The sequence below is a fragment of the Motacilla alba genome, chromosome 2 (genome assembly GCF_015832195.1).
Source record: "Motacilla alba alba isolate MOTALB_02 chromosome 2, Motacilla_alba_V1.0_pri, whole genome shotgun sequence".
Classification (NCBI taxonomy): Eukaryota; Metazoa; Chordata; class Aves; order Passeriformes; family Motacillidae; genus Motacilla; species Motacilla alba.
The window spans coordinates 59,979,548-59,996,009 of record NC_052017.1 but is presented as its reverse complement, the minus strand read 5'-3'; the positions used below and the strand labels follow the sequence as shown (position 1 = coordinate 59,996,009).

Genomic DNA, 16,462 nt, shown 5'->3' with positions numbered 1-16,462 from the left:
AAGTCCCTACCAATGAACATGTTTTCAAATAACTGGAGCTTTTAAAAGGATTAGCTGTAGTTGGGATCCGTGTCACAAAGCCTACTGTGACAGGGAACAAGGAAGAACTGGGACAGAAAAGCAAAAGTAAGAATAGGCTAGGGTATCTAATATATCATAGTTAAATTATCAGGAGATCCATACAAACCTGAAAAATCTAAAAACAAGGAAAAAACTTGTCCAACTACGATTTCAAAAAAGTGTGTGTGCAGCATAAAAACCAGAATTTGCAGAAACTTGGACTTCTACCTCAGTGCCTTTCCTGGAAAGAGATTTGAAGAGCCAGATGCTGTCCTCATACAGAGAGGCTAATTATGGAGACTGATATACTAAAGCTTTAATAAGGGCTATTGGCAAGTAATTACCTCCATTAGTATTTCTAGACTTACATCATTGGAAATTATTGTTAAAGGATGCCCTTTCCTGTCAGATGCATATCTATCAGGACAGTGGTTTTCATAAAGCCAATTTTAAATTTTGGGCAAGGTAGACAGAGCCTATTGAAAAGAAGAAACATTTAATGAAACCAAGAATAGTACCCGTACTGTGTATGTAGATTGAAATCTTCAACCCATCCAAGTTGCTGGGCAGTCAGGAGTTAAAAGAGATTTAATGGATTTCATTCTTCAGTGTATAATGGAAGTAATTTCTTCCCTGCAACCAGTAAGTCTGCAAAAATTTTCATTAACTTCTCTTTACTGCTGATAAGACCTAGAAGAAGACAACTTGTCCAGCTGCTGAGAAAAACTGTTGGGCAGTCTTTCAGGTGTTTTTTTTGTTGTTACTTTTATCTCTCCTTTTTGTTGTAGTAGCTAGTATTTTAAGCATATGATTATTGTTAGCATGTTTATTAGTACACAATACAGTTTAATTTATTAATATTATACATCAAAATACTTGAATAAAATGAAACAATCATGTTACTAAAGCATGATCATGTACAGGTACAATCCCTAACAACAAAATTATCATTAAAATCCATATTTTATCAGTATAGCTTGAACTTCAGTGTTTGGAAGTGCAAGCAGGCAGAACAGACATATGTACAGCTGCAGATACCACCAACCAATATGAATCATTCCTGTTCAAATTCTTACTATTTGCATGGTTTTTACCATTTTGGTGAATCTCTCTCTGACATCTGTAATACTGCTTAATGAAGCAGCATACAATATATTTGAAGAGATCAGAGAAGATCGACTTCCCCTAACAGAGAAAAAAACCCAAACCAACACAACTGCATCATTGTAAGTTTTCATTTGGGCTATTTTAATGACATTATGCAAGTCTGCAGAGTTGGGCAACAGAAAAAAATCATCATTTTCAATGACAGAAACAATAAGTATCTTTCAAACTAATAAAAATATGTCATGATTTTAAAGATAACTTCAAAATAGATTTCAGTGTTTTTATGGTACTTCATTAAATCCACCTTTCTAGATAAAGTTTTGAATATGAGGTCTTTGCCATGAGACTCTTCAAGGTGAAGCTGAATATGAGCATTTTTTGGTCCTATGTTTCTTTGACCCCACGTCAGTGTGATGAAACATGGCAGTTCCCTCCAAAAAGAGCTGGAAAAGGCAACAGTGGCTGCCTCTCACAAGAGTCTGATTAATTAATTTCTAGGATAGGCCCAATGTAACAAAAAAAATCAGTGACTGATATTTTAATAGAAACATCTTCATGTTTTCAGTCTCTCAGAAGGAATACTCCACTTCATGCAATTTTGTCTCAATACCATGGGAACCAGCTGGATCCCTGTGTTTTCACACCATCTGTATGTGATCATTGACACAGGCACAAAGGTCCCACAGCCTAAGTGCTGTGCACTTCAGGAGCACTCCCCCAAGAATGAGCGAATGTTTGAGATAAAGAAACGGCTGAGACTGAAGATCACTCCAGATGGTACAGTCCTCAAGGCAGCAAAAATACAACTGCAAGAATTTGAGATATAAATAAATCACAGTTGTAAATCTTTTTTAAAAAATCAGATATTGAGTATATTTTCCTAATGGTATTTACAAAGACACCCAGCAGGATTGGACATACTGCTACATGCTACATGCCACTGGATTTCAGTGGAAAGTAAGATCCAAGGCAGTATCTTTGCAGACAGTATCTTGTATTTTGATACAAGCTGCACATCCCCACAGGAACAGATGTACAGTCCAAAATCTCTGATGCTGAAAACGTGACACGCCCACTGCATGAATTTTAGGGAAAGTTTAGGTCAATTTAACACCATTCTGGTGACTGAGTATGGGAAGCTCAACTTCTGGGTGAAGCTTGTGGGAAGTTTCAGTCCCTGGGGCTGCTCCTGAGTGCAAACTCAGCACAGCAAGGTGGGCAAGCTGGGAGATTGACTTCAAAAGCAGAGTCAGGGCAAAGCCAGCACATCTAACTTGCACTGGCACTGCTAAGCTGTTCCTGTGTGGCCATAGGAAGACAAAATGCCATTGTGAATTCATCCCTGAATTCCATCTAGTCTTAAATTTAAAGAAAACTGAAATTTTAGGTATCCCCTCATATTGCATCCTAGGTAGTGCCAGAGCGTGCACAGAATCATTTAGTCATGGGATGAGCCATAAAGAAAACAAGAATTTTATGAACTATCCTTGAATCATTACAGAAAGAAATTGTATACACACTTGTTTTAAATCATTTATGTGCCACCACCACCAAAAATATTTCAGGAAATATTTTTTAACTAAAATTGCTATTTTCCCCATCAATTATGCTCAATGGCTAATTTTGACTGTTCTACAGGTCACAATTTTAAGCAAACAAAAACAGTGGTCAAGGGGGAAGCATGCAGAATATTTCATCTAGTGAATAGATGGGGTAATACTCAGAAAAAACTTTTTCCCTTGTTTCTCCTCAACTATCATATTTTCGAGAAAAGAGGGAGTAATTTTTAAGGCACTCAGAAGAAATCTGTCTGAGCAGTCAGGGCTATACTTAAAAACCTATGTAAATACCTATGGACAGACATGAGTGCCTGGAGTAAATCACTTAACCCCAATGCATGAGAGGAGCTCAGCTCAAGAGGGATTTTGGGGACTTTCCCAGAATCTTATATGCTTGTTTAAGTTATTGTTTACTTGGATCATAAGTATTGCAGCCAGCTTGTTCTGGAGGAAGGAATCCCTGAAGAAAAATCACAGTTTTGATGAATTTCCCTGTTAATCAGAGCACTTCAGAACACACTGAGCCCATCACATATAGCCACACAAGGCAAGGCCCTCCTCTGGGACTCACCACCTCCTCGGCACCCCTTCAGTCTCCAGCCCTCTGTCTTTAAGGGATGCTGGGTTCCCATTGGATTGCTTTCACAGAAAGCAGTGCTATTTCAAAGAGCCTTCAGGCTGACTCTAGGAACTGAATTAATTTGTCCACATACCTTCAGTGGAAGAAGAAACTGGGATTTAACAGTTTTTCTTTTTTCACTCTTCTTCATTTATAATTTACAATCTTTGGCTCCTAATGAATATAGGTCTATATTAAATTGCATTAAATTTATGAGATGTGTTTCAGTATTAATCATTTCATATATGTCAAAACACATTTTGGAAGCTAGACAAAACAATATATAAATTTCTGTAATTTTAAAGGGTAACAGCAGCAAAATACTAAACGCAGTGCTGCAGCAATAAGCTTCTCATATAGTTCTTCCTCAAGATCCTGATTTAAATTCTGGTTTATCGATAAAAAACACATTACCAGCTTTGAAATTTTAATTTCCTTTTGAAATAAAGGTCTCATCTAGATAAAGCTGGTGTTGCTTGCCTCTCAATGCTCCCTACTTTCATTATACAGATTTTTTTTCATACAGCTGCTAAATCCTATTTTCACAAGAGAAAAAAAAATTGCACCTCCAACCATCAAAGCAGCATAATTTAGGCCTTTATTATGTCAGTCATGAATTGTCTTTCTTGTGAGCTCACAATGTCATAATATTCTTTCTGATTAATGAGGATCCTACAATTACAGGGTAGGAACCATCATGCTGTACTGCAGAGCCTGTCTAGAGGCAAAAATTACTGTTAATGCTAATGTGTTACCAGAGAGTTAGGGGTGGAATTATTACTGTCAGCAAATCCAAAGGGTCTGCACCCACAAGATGGATGGCTTTTGTCATTTCTGGAACACAGTTCTGGGAGGCCAATGAACTTTCACCTGGTACCTCACCAATTCCATTTCCACTTTTTGCATGCTTACTGCCCCTGCTCACATTACCTGGAGCACCTCTGCCCACCTAGGAGGCTGCCAGATGGGGGTGAAACAAAAGGGACCTAGAAAAGCTAGCCTGGCTAAATGGAAATCTATCACATCAAAACAAACCAGTTTCAGTCTTCAAAGTATGATCAGCTTCCTTCATGCAGGTGAAAGGCAATATCAAATCAATAACTATTTCAGATCAATCCTTTAATTGTGCTAGGCAATTTGTTTCCTTTTTAGTTGCTTACAATGCCTTTTCCCACCTGTAATCACAATAAAATCAAAGTGATTTCACAAACCTATGTACTTTATGGTACAGCCAGGCTGCTTATTTTACACCCATGTGTGATCATCGCAATAGAAAACCTATTGTATTTCTATAATTGTCTCCGTGACTTGGATAACTTAATCCTATGACTAAAGGGAAAGGGACATGACATTTTATGTGCTGTTTGAGTACTTTTCAAATTTTGCTCTCAGCATTTCTAAAGAGTCTTCAAGCTTTCTACTGTTTATTATTTTTCCACATCACTCAGTAGTACAAGCATATATTGAAGATCAAAAACATAGGACTTGAAATCTGAAAAAAATATTTTTCCCTTTAGAAAATAAATACTCAGAATGGGAATGATTAAATAACAAGCAGCACAAGTGATGTCAAAAACCAAAGTGTCTTTGATGCTTCACTTTTAGAACACAATATCATCTTCCTTGAATCCTCCTCTTTTGTCACATCTCCTTATTTAATTTCATTCTAGTAGGATGTATCATGTTGGAACAACTCAAGTGGGGAGGCTCATTCCAGCTTCCAGTATGTCAATGCCATTAACCGAAAACATGTTTTGTAGTGGAAGAGACTGGTTGATGTAGCAGTACAGTCATTATTCAGCAGACAGACGTTCAGCTGAAAGCCATTAACCCAGAGAAAACAAATGACTGCTCTCAGGATATGCCCCTCCAAGTTTATGCTGCTGTAAAGAAAAACATTTAGTCCCACACTGCAGTTCTCCACATAAAGAGGCTTCTTTACAAAAAAAGTATCCCCTTCAAATGAACAAATCAGTTCAAACATATCTCTTTGCTTGGAAAGGCAATATATATTTAGGAAATCATTCTAGAAAGTAGCTGAAAGCAGAAGCAAATAATGGTTTAAGGGTGTGAACTAATATTACACTGTTTTCTATCACCTAAGGAACTTCAAGCAGTCAGGAAGGGGAGAAGGAGCAAAAACATTCTGACCTACAACAAGCTTTTTGAAGTTCTAGTTAAAAGTAATAGTCTGTGATATGCAGGAGTTCAAGAAAGTAGCTGATTCAGTGGAATTTCACTACTATTAAAAATATCATAGAAATTGTACTAGCCACAATAATTTAAGTATACTTAGTGATCTAATGATAGTCAACAATCAAGATTATTAGGTAAATAAAGGATTCAGATTTACAATATGCTGATGTTGCTAAAATCAGTGAGAGTTTATTACCTAGTTGAACTAGCATAACTAAGATTATGGTGGACTGCTCCATATTATATGGCAAAATTATGAGAAAAGTTCACATAATAAACTCTTAGCTACTCAATATATTCCAGAATTGTAAAAACAACAAAGAATACTAATAGATTTTTTCCATTGGATTTCTTTCCTTGGGAAGTTTCCTGCAAAAGCTCCTGAGGAAGATGAATGATCATCTATATTCCTTTATGGCTCTTCGTAATACAAACTATGGCTTTGAAAATGCAAATTGATACACTGACTTTTCAAAACTCTTCAAATCTATTTCTTTTGGAACAAAAATCTCAGAAATTTTTTTTTAGTGTGGAAACGAACGTAGGAGCTTCATAGTGAGTGGGGCTTCTAGACTACCAGTTTCAGAGCCCCAGTTCTGGTAAGTGGCAGTAGTGAATCTTTAGAGACAGTACAGTACATGGCTAGTGATCATATTCATGCCTTGCCTGTCCTCTAACTTTTCCTAATCAGCAGCTTAAGTGTTCCTGAGCCAGAAGTTATATACAGGGCAATGAACAGCAGCTGTCAGTGGATTGAGTTGCCATGAACTTGCCTGCCCTCTTTTGAAATCTATTTGGAGCAAGGAATCATGCAGTAAAACCAATAAGCAATGAATACATTTTGGGTCGGAATAGCAAATGTCAACCATTGCAACTTCCCTCAACTCAGTACAGCCCCTCAGTCTACCAGACCTCATTTTGGGAAATATAGCCTCCCCCCATGGAAGGAGAGACTAAAGAGACTCCTGTTAACTCTGTTAATCTTAATCCAATTGCCATTTTCATCTAGCAGTTCCAGTATAAGCATTAGAAAGGACTCTCAAAATTTGCTTTAAATTTAGGCACTCTTAGAAGCCACTTCTTGGCTTATGTCTTCTTGTTTCACTGGTGTCTGTGGAAATGCCTTGCAACTGCAGCAAAGCAGGCCTGGGATGGGCAATTGCTCACCTTTGCTTAGTGGGGAGAAGTGATCCGTGTCCATCCTGTTCCTGGCCTCCACATTCATCATCTGCACTCCATAACACAGATGTTCATCCTTATGGACCAGCATCTCATTCCTTCCTATTGCACAAAGAGATGAACACCACAGCACAAACTTTTTTATTTCTGCCCCACCCCCATCATTGCAGATGATTATCCTGAACAATTTAATGCAGAGGATTGTCAAACTTCATCTTCAAAAAAATTCAACCATTCCATTCTAATATTCTTCTGAAGGCTGTTCCACAATCTTCTGCAGACTGCCTTGTTTTCCAGATGGCTAAAAACTGTCTTCTAATTATCAGCCTGAATTTATTCATGGGATCCATTTGTTCTTCTGCCAGTATTGTCTTGCAGGAACAAATTGTAGCCACAACTGAGTTGGGTTTGGATCAGCAAGTTGTAACCTAAAGATAAAAGGACCATGTATTGCATTTGTTTATAGATTAATTTCCCATATAGTTATTTTAATAGAAAATATGCAGTGAAGTATTGAGAAATATAAATTAATGACACTGACAGTTAAAATAATAACTTACAAAATTATATGACAATAAGCAGTCTTCCTAAATTATAATTATATTTAAAATATTACTATCTAATTATCTATATATGTATATCTCTATGAGGTAATTATCTGTAGCTTGTTCAATACGTAAATGTTCTACAAAATCTTCAGTCATTAATAATAGATTAATTTAAAAATTATCAATATTGTGCTTTGAGGTTATTACATAGAAAATAAACTTATCTCACCTGATGAACTGATTTTGCTTGTTAGAAGAACCCTTTTTATTCTGCTGATGTCTTTTGTAGTACCTGAGCCTTCAGCCGAGCTTGACCTTGGTCATCTCTGGGAGCCGTATTTCCCTGCTACTGATCCTCCACGGCAAGCAGTCATCCCTCACCCTGCTGCCCTCTTTCTCCTCTCAGGCAGTCACCATTTGCCTTCTTCACCTTCTTGTGCTGCTGATGGATGGATTCAGAGACAACAGCTGGACTCCATTACAGCCTTGTGGCTAGAACCATTCTCATGGAAGACAAATAAACTCCACTGTCGCTGATAAAACATTTTTTTTTCTCAAAAAAATGATTTAAAAAAAAAGGCTAACAATTCCACCACAGTTTTCCTCTGATACCCTCCCATACCTGTTGGAAACTATGATTTTGCTTTGCCTTAAATTAAAGCAAAATGCCAAAATATGAAAATATATTAAAAAAGGGATATAAACAAATAGCATTTCCTGTAAGTCTGAGTTGCAGTAATAGTGTGCCAACATTTTCTTTCTTTCAAACATTCACTCTTGAAACAGGGTAATATTCCAAAAGGTATATTTTTATATACATAGTTATCTATAATTTCACCCCACAAAAGTAATACATAATATAAAGATAAATAGTAGCAGGTCACTGGATTGACAGCCTGGAAATTTTTTAGAATTTTTTACAGATTATTTTGTAATACTTTTTGCCAAGGATATAACACTTAATTCCAACTTTGAGTCCAACATTTGAGTAAGTTTTGCACAGTCTCTCATTAAGAAAACATACCACCTCTTCTAAGTTTTTAATTTGCTGTTGCTGAAGACGACAAGGAGAAAGCAGAGACTTCCATGTGACCATGCAAAGAAAGGCTGACCCTGGGCTTTTATATTTCCAATGGAATATAAGTGGCCTCAGAGGAATAGAATTCAAGAAAAGAGGTGAAGCTCCCCTTCCCCCTCGTTCCCCCATCAATAAAAAGATTCTGTGTGTGGTTTATTTTGCTTCTTAAAAAAAAAGAAAATCTGCTCTCCATGACAGCCTGGATTGTAAAAGCAGTTTTTCAATTGGAAGATTAGTTAGCTTTCATGGGAATTAACAGAGAGCCCCATCATTCACAGATGATTTGGACAATAAAATCTGTTTTCTGTCATTAATCTGGCACCAACTGGCTGACTGGTCACCTACAGCGAGCTGTGAGAGATGGGAAGTGGGGAACAGTCATGTTTATTCACCAGATAGCACTATGGAAAACAAACAGAAAATTATCTTGGGAAAACTGTGGACCACAGAGAAGTTCTTGTCTATTCAATGCAGGGAGCAAGGTTATTAATGTGATTCCTCAGAGCTTTTCTCTTACCCACAGTTCAGGGAAGGAAGATATTTTCCTCTCATAGGAGGAAAGAATGGAAAAAAAAATATACAGAAGTTTGATGAAAGTACAAAGAATAAGCACTGACAAGTCTTTGAGGAGCTACTTATTCATTAATAATATTTACTTAGCAATAGCAGATGTTCAAATGTCAGCTTTTCAGTGGTTTAATACAGAATCTACTTTAATATCATTACAGCAAGCCCTCAGTATGGCTGTAGACTAGATCCTGGGTTTAGAACCATACCTCTGCAGGAACTCACTTTACTCCATGTATACAACTTGAGAAGGCACCAAGCGCTTGGAGAAAGGACTTCAAAAGTGGTTTGAATTTAAGCTTTGCTGCTCAAGCACAAGCAGTTTGTTCAGTTTGAAATTTCCAGTTCCAAATGCCATAAGAAGGCTCAGAAAATATGTTTGCTGGGCAGCACAGGGTTGCAGTACAGTGCCATAGGCAATACTCAGAAGGCAGAGTTAGGGCAAATTTATTAAAGCTGGATGAAAGTGAGTAGAACTAAAACTGAGATTTTGGGATGGCAAACCAGTACCAGACTTCACCACAGCTCAGTCAGCTGAGGTCCACTTGACACCAAGAGGTTTTCTGACAGTAAACCAGAAATTTATGTTGGTTGCTGCATTTACAGATTTCTGATTTTGAAGATGGACAAAAGCTACCAAACAAAAAAAATAAAGAACTCTGTACCTGTGGAGCTTGATTCCTCAGCCACCTCCATGAGTACATAGCTGTGAATGCTTAGACTCAACTAAACCTTTCAACAGGACTCCTCCAAATCCATATCAAAAGCAACCAGCTGATCACGTATCCAGAGAAAACCAAAATATGAGACAAGAAGTGCAATTTTCCATCCTACATTTCAGAACACTCTGCTGTACTGTGAACTCCTCAGAGACATTACTCTATGCTAAAAAAAGGTGGAGATGGGCAGCAAGCCCAGCAGTAGCCAAGCTATCGTGTATTTTTCCTGAAGTACAGTATGCCACTCAGCTCTGGGCAGTTGTGCTGTGCAGGAGCTAAGAGTCCAGGGGAAATCTTCCCTGCGTGTGTGAGGCTCTCTGCACTTTTCTTTTTGACTTAATTGAGCAATTTTTGCCAAAAGTGAGAGAGAAGAGCTGCTCACGGTGAGTGATGGCTTCGGCCAGATAAGTACTGAATATAAAAGAGGTCAGTGAGTGAGTCCAGGATGCTCTCCCCTCTCAGACACAAAATACACTCAGGTGGCTAACAGGAGCTATTTTGCTTCCCTAGCAGTCTTCGACTCCAGGGGTATTCCTCACAGAAGCAAGAACTCCCACCTAATCTTATGATTTTTATTATTTTCTTAGGGGCTGGCTTCTCCCACAGACAGCCCATGACTAGTGACTGGTTTTCAAGTTATCACTCAAGACCTTTGCATAAAAAAAAAATACTCTAAGAGGTTCCTGCAAACTTACTTTAAATAAGAAATAAGTATTAAACTGTGGCAGTTGTGGCTGATTTTATTCACTGCACCTGTAAAGCCGAGCAATAAAGCTATTTTTTTCTGTTCACTATTAGCATGCACTTGGTGACCTAATTTTTCAGTTCAGCAGGATTAATTGCAGCACTCTAAAGGAAACATCCCACACAATAGCAACTCAGTGTGTGTGGCAGTGTGTGTTAAATCCATTTCTTTATAAAACATACATAAGCACAGTAATGTTAGGCTTTTTTTTTTTTTTTTTTTTGGTTAAAACAAATCCATTAAAAAATTGGAGTGGTCAATTCCAAGCAAGACAAAGTTCATAAGAGAATACAGTGAGAATATCACAAAGGTACTGATCAACACTTTTTTTTTCTTCTAGGAAATATATTTATTCTCTTAGAGACTGACTTTTCACTGAAACAAAGTACATAAGTGAGAAAACAGCTTTGCACTGTGGTTCTTCTGGCACATATAGAATATTCTACAGTAAAAAAAAAAAAAAAAGATTTAAGAATTTTGAGCTGAAGACAAATATAACCTCAGTCAAAAAACAGGAAAAAATGAAAGGAAAAGAAGAGTAGAGGATAGAGTTTAAGTCACACCTCTTCACTGGCTTGGCAAAAGAATGTATTAAAGGTAGGAAAAGCTCCATTTTTTGTGAACTAAAATTAAGTATTATAAACCAAAATACTACTTGGCTTCATAGAACAAGTTATTACAATAGTAATGCTACACTCTTCTACAGTAGTTTTTTATCTTTAGGTCTCAAGGCTGCTTATAGTAACTGCATATAAGTATTGTTCAATAGTTTAAAAATGCACAAAGCTTGCTAAAAAATACCTTTTTTTAAGAGTGCTCCTCATCCTTTTAAACACACCTAGATAAAAATGTGACCCTCAAGGCCAAAATTGCCTCTTGCTTGCATGGGCATATAGAAGATTTGCTCAAATTAATCCCACAGAGACCTCAAGTGAACCAAAACAATTGAATGGCCTAATCACATTTACAGAGAACATTAAAAGGATAAGGAATCAAAAAGCTGGCCTAAGTATATGGAAATTAACAGAAAGCTCTCCCTTTTATTCCCACCTGAGATGAGAAGGTGAAATACCTACCAAAATAATTGGTGTTGGGAGCACACACTATCCCTGAAGAGAAAGACGTTTAAGTGCACATGTTTAGAAGACAGATATGGAAAACAAGCAATCAGACCCCTAGAATTAGTAAGGCTTCCATACAGAAAAAAAATCTTTTGATTATGGGACTTGCAGACAGCACCAAGAGATACTGAACAGTTTAAAAACAAAAACAAGATGGGAAAGGTTAGCACATCTTTGCCAATACACAGTCAAAGCTGCAAGTGCTTTAACCAGAATAAAACACTTTAAAGAGGAATCACAGCAATCTAAATACTGAGAAATAAAAGTTCCACTACAATCCTCACATACCTTTGAGCGTGAGTCTATAGCCAGAAGGAGTTCCAGGCCACACATTAAGATTCTACAAGTTCCTTCATGGTGTGTGTTGTACCATGCAAAGGAAAGGAAAGACTGCCACTAATCCTATTTTTTGCCTTCTTCAGCTGCCACCTTCAGACAAGGTCATATGCACAGTGATGTGTGCTCTAGTCTTCCAGGTGTCTGGCTATGGCAGCATGCTCTGCCCAGTAACACATTCCAGAAGACCCAGGTAAACTTTAATGACTTAGCTGAGACTAAATTTAGCTAACACTTCCACTGGGGAGTTTCCAATTCAGGGATTAACTCTCCAGGGAAAGAAAGACTTTATCATATCTAACAGGACATCCAAGCACAAGAATGGTTGCTGTTTTTCAGACTGTTCCTTATAGCATATTTGTGGGCAGATTAGAAATACTTCTTACATTTTATTAAGCAGAAATTACATAGACACATAAAAAATATTAATCACTATCTATTACATCAAACAGCCAGATGGCAACAGGAATCCCACATCCTCCTCTAACTGGTCAAGCCAAAGGTGTCTCCTATTACTGGATTCCTGATCCATTTGCTCCATGTTTTGATGTTAAGTGGACAGTAGTCCCACCCAAAGTTTGACGAAGTATCTAGCATTTAGATAAAAGGCTTACAACAATTACACAAAAGTTGTCGAGATCCAAAAGCTTGGCCCATAAGCCAAGCAAGTTCTTGGAATTTAATTCTACTGAAAAGCTTTTAGTAAGGAAGACTGGAAGACTGGTCATCTTTGTGAAGAGGATGGGTAAACTAACTCTACAAAACAAATGGACTTAATGTGAAGTATGTTTCCTTCATGATTAACTGTGCAAACAAATCTATCATTCACTTAATAGAAGAAGGGTGAGCCTGTAAACTAGAAAACTAATGAAATGTTTCTTGTTAATTAGATCTTCCTTCTCTGGGAACAATATCTCTGATTTTTTTTATTCTTTTTTAAAAATGAAGCTGGGGGTTGCAACTTAGCAAATTCTTTAATCATGCAACTAACCACACTATCCATTATGTACAGCACAGTGCATATTTGATCAATAGTACTGGTTTTGTTAGTGTTATATGACTAAATAAGTGGGGAAAAAATCCTTCAAATTTTGTGGGTATTTTCAGTTGCTGAGTCAGAAAACAAAATAAGGTCTAACATCTGCTTTTATTTCTTGTTCAGTAAAGCTTGCATCTCCCTTCAGGACTAAGAGCAAGCAAACTGCTGCTAACCATGATAATTACACAGTACTCAGCATGGTGAGTAGAATAACATTGTAATTGTCCAAGGGTTTGAACAATTTGGACTGATTTTGTATAGTGTATAATTTACAGTAAAGATTCAGAATGTGTTTTCTTTGCTTCAAAAACACTTTCATCCTTTAGCTTTGGATTATTATGCATGAAGAATAGCATCCACAATCGAATTCAATCCAGATGAAGAACATCTGCAAAAATAGAACCATTTATTTTATTGACATTTACATTTACATAATTTTATCAGCGTCTGATTTTGCTTGTGACAGTCAAGGTAATATAAAATAACCAAGACCCCACGGAGTCATTCAGACAAAATAAAAGTATGCAAACACTTGAAATTTTACCATAAGCAAAGCAAATTAGTGACAGTGACTGAAGCCGGGTGAAAGGACTCAAGAAAATATTAACAAGATCTTTGCTTGCATCTGGTTTATTTTCCTTCATGAGGTCAGGGCCAGACTCAGTCCTATGCAGCTACATATTAAGACCCTCATTCAGCAGAAATCCAAGTGTTTATTTTTACACACTGAAGAGTCACTGTGAAGCAACTGGGACTTATAACAACTGAGAGCAGTTATAAATCAGGGCCCACATAATTTCTGAGCGTTAGATGTGGTGGTGCATAGCAGTGGGAACAATGAGTACCACAGCCATCGTCATCACCACTGCGTGTAAAGCAGCAGCAGCATGACCTGAAAGTGTTCTAGCTTTTCCCAGAAAGAAATGAACAGTTCATCACAGTGAATGTACAGTATCATCCTTTATGACACACAGACAAAAATCTTTACAAAGAATAATCAGAAGTCTTAACAATGGCTTGTTTTCTATGGCTTTCGAAGATTTTTTTTTTTTTCTGGAATTGTTTTAGTCAGGGAAGGCAAGGGGGAAATGGAGCTAATGGGAGGTGGGGGGAGAAAATGTTTCTCTGTCAAAAACTGTCGTGAACATTTTTGTTCTGGACTTGCAACAGAGATTTTCCCTCTCAGAGATTCCACTCTACTCTCATTTTGGCAAAAAAAAAGAGACACAAAACCTACTAGGATTTCTTTTTTCTTCTACTAATGTTTCATGGCTGCTGTCTATAAAATGGGAATAAGAAATACCTACCCAAAAGGACTCCAATGGAAATTATATAAGTATATTTTATGGGCCACTTACATGAAAGAATTGAAGATAAATATTCCAAATAGTTACAAAGTTATATCATAGCATGGAATAAGTCTAGCAAAGAATTGAGTACTGTTTCTAAATCACAGGATTGTTGCCAAAATGACCTTTCTAATGCTACTGAATTCGTTCCTGTTAGAGAACTTAAAGAGGTCATCATGCCAGTTGCCAGGTTTATATACCCCCTCAGAACAGCAGTAGGTTAAACATAGATCCAATATCCGCTTTGCTAAAAAATAGTCAGTAGAGATACGCAATAGACTGTTCAAAAATTTTTACATTAAATCCCTTCCAACGCTTTTTCAGTTCTTAATGTAATATTTCCTTTCTACTATGTAAAACTGAAAAAAACCCACTTTTTTAGTTAGCATTAACAGCTAGAGTAACTGTCAATGAATTTGACTTTACCCTTGTATTTTATATATCTGACCTTCACGTGTGTCACAAAAAGTCATCCAAAAGTATGACTCACAATATAATTTTTTACAAGTATCCTACCAAAATATATATCATAGCAGCTTCTGGATATAATGTATCAGTGTTTGTTTATGCTTAGACAGCTTTATCCAGTACAATGAAGAGGGAAGCAAAAACGGAATTTGTATATAAGGTGGTATCCTCCTTCTCAGTGTTAACAAAACACCACTCAGATCTAGAAAGCAAGTCTGTGAGCTCTTGAGACTGGGTGACCTTAACAGTCAGAAATGGATTTTTCATTACTTCAATATTCATCCTTACGATGCATTTACACTGCAATATTGCAAGTCAAAACTTCAGACAAATCTCAGTTACCAACAAGTGGTCTGACAAACTTTAAAGCAGATGCTGCCAAATTAAACAACAAACAAGAAGGAAGAAAAAGGAAGAACATAAGGGTTATTGGCTTAAAGAGGTTTTCTCCTCATTACAGTCCTGAGGAAATTATTTCCTTCTTGCACTACTTTCATCACTGCCCACAGCTCTAAAACAAGGTGATGAACCACGAGGAACAGAAGACAACCATTTGAGTTGTTTTCCAAACCATGCTCAGATTCCAGGGCATGGATTTCAGTGTTCACTTCTTGAGGGAAAACTCAAAGCACAGATGCAAAATCAAGTGGTCCCAAATTGACTGCTGTGCTCACCAACAGTGTTTATCCAACACACATCAGACAGAGGACTTCCTGAATTACATCAGACCCACAGCATTTTACTCAGCAGGAGGCTAAAAACTCCTTCCTGAAAAAGGAGAGCAAGACCAAATGAAAGACAGAAATCAGATCTAGGCACAGAACATTTTGGGAGCTGCAATTCCAAGGAGACATGAGCATGACATCTTTTCTTGTCATGAGTACTAACAGCAAGAATGTCACCAGAGGCCACACTCTCCTCTGCTGTTGCTAAGTGATTAGATTTACCTATATATTGGTGTATATATAGTGTAGTTGCATATTCATTAATGGTTCTGTGTCAGGTCCTGGCCTCAGGTGTATTTTTTGCAGACTTCTGCAGCAGTCCAGGTGAAGGAAGCAGACTCTGCTCTAAACCACCAAAACACATAATCACAAGAAAGAATAAGTCCATAAACAAGTTACCAAATTAAACTGCTCTCACACATTCTTTCTTCCTTAAAAGGATAAATTTTATTTTACAGAATACACTCTAGCCTGGTGCACCCAGGGCACAGGGCTCCCTCTCTATCCCAGAGAATTAATGTATAGCTCTCAGAATGAAGGAATGTTCTGCATGTGGGCAGGACAGAATGTGGGAGGGGACATCTCTCCCTCCCACTAAATAGAAGCATTTAATCAAGGTGTTTCTGGACAAAACAGGAAACCAAATTTTAAGTTGGCCAAGGCTTACCTTAATACAAATAAAATAACTAACATAAAACATTTGCTTCCTTGGCTGCAGAGGCAATTGAGTAGGACTTAGGGAATATGTTTTTCAGACACTCAAAATCCTATGTTCGATCTTAAATTTTTTTTGGGCTCTCATTTGAAGAGTGTAATGAATCTCAAATCCATTCCAAGGAAGAGAAAAAGAATCAGAAAAACTGGAAAGTAAATTTCCCAAAACTCCTCAGGTTCTGTCCACCTCTGATAGATTTTCTGTCAGGAAAATTTGACTTTGTGTTTGCCTGGTATTTCCATTCTATGTCTTTAGCAAGACTGAAGTTCTTTTTGCTTGACAAAATTCTAATCACAAATTTAAGACATTCCACAGTGCTAAAAAAATTTAAA

General features: G+C 37.2%; 1 long non-coding RNA gene across 2 annotated transcripts; it reads right to left on the bottom strand.

Annotated features, from left to right (window-relative positions):
• Positions 1–446: 446 nt before the first annotated feature.
• LOC119698229 lies at positions 447–11,875 on the bottom strand. Of its 2 annotated transcripts, none has more exons than XR_005256092.1 (3): positions 7,498–11,875; positions 6,709–7,148; positions 447–5,228 (listed from the first exon to the last, which is right to left on the bottom strand). It is a non-coding gene; the product is annotated as an uncharacterized LOC119698229 (long non-coding RNA). The 2 variants fall into 2 exon arrangements; XR_005256093.1 differs by having other exon boundaries at positions 447–5,225.
• Between the last annotated feature and the right edge of the window lie 4,587 nt (positions 11,876–16,462).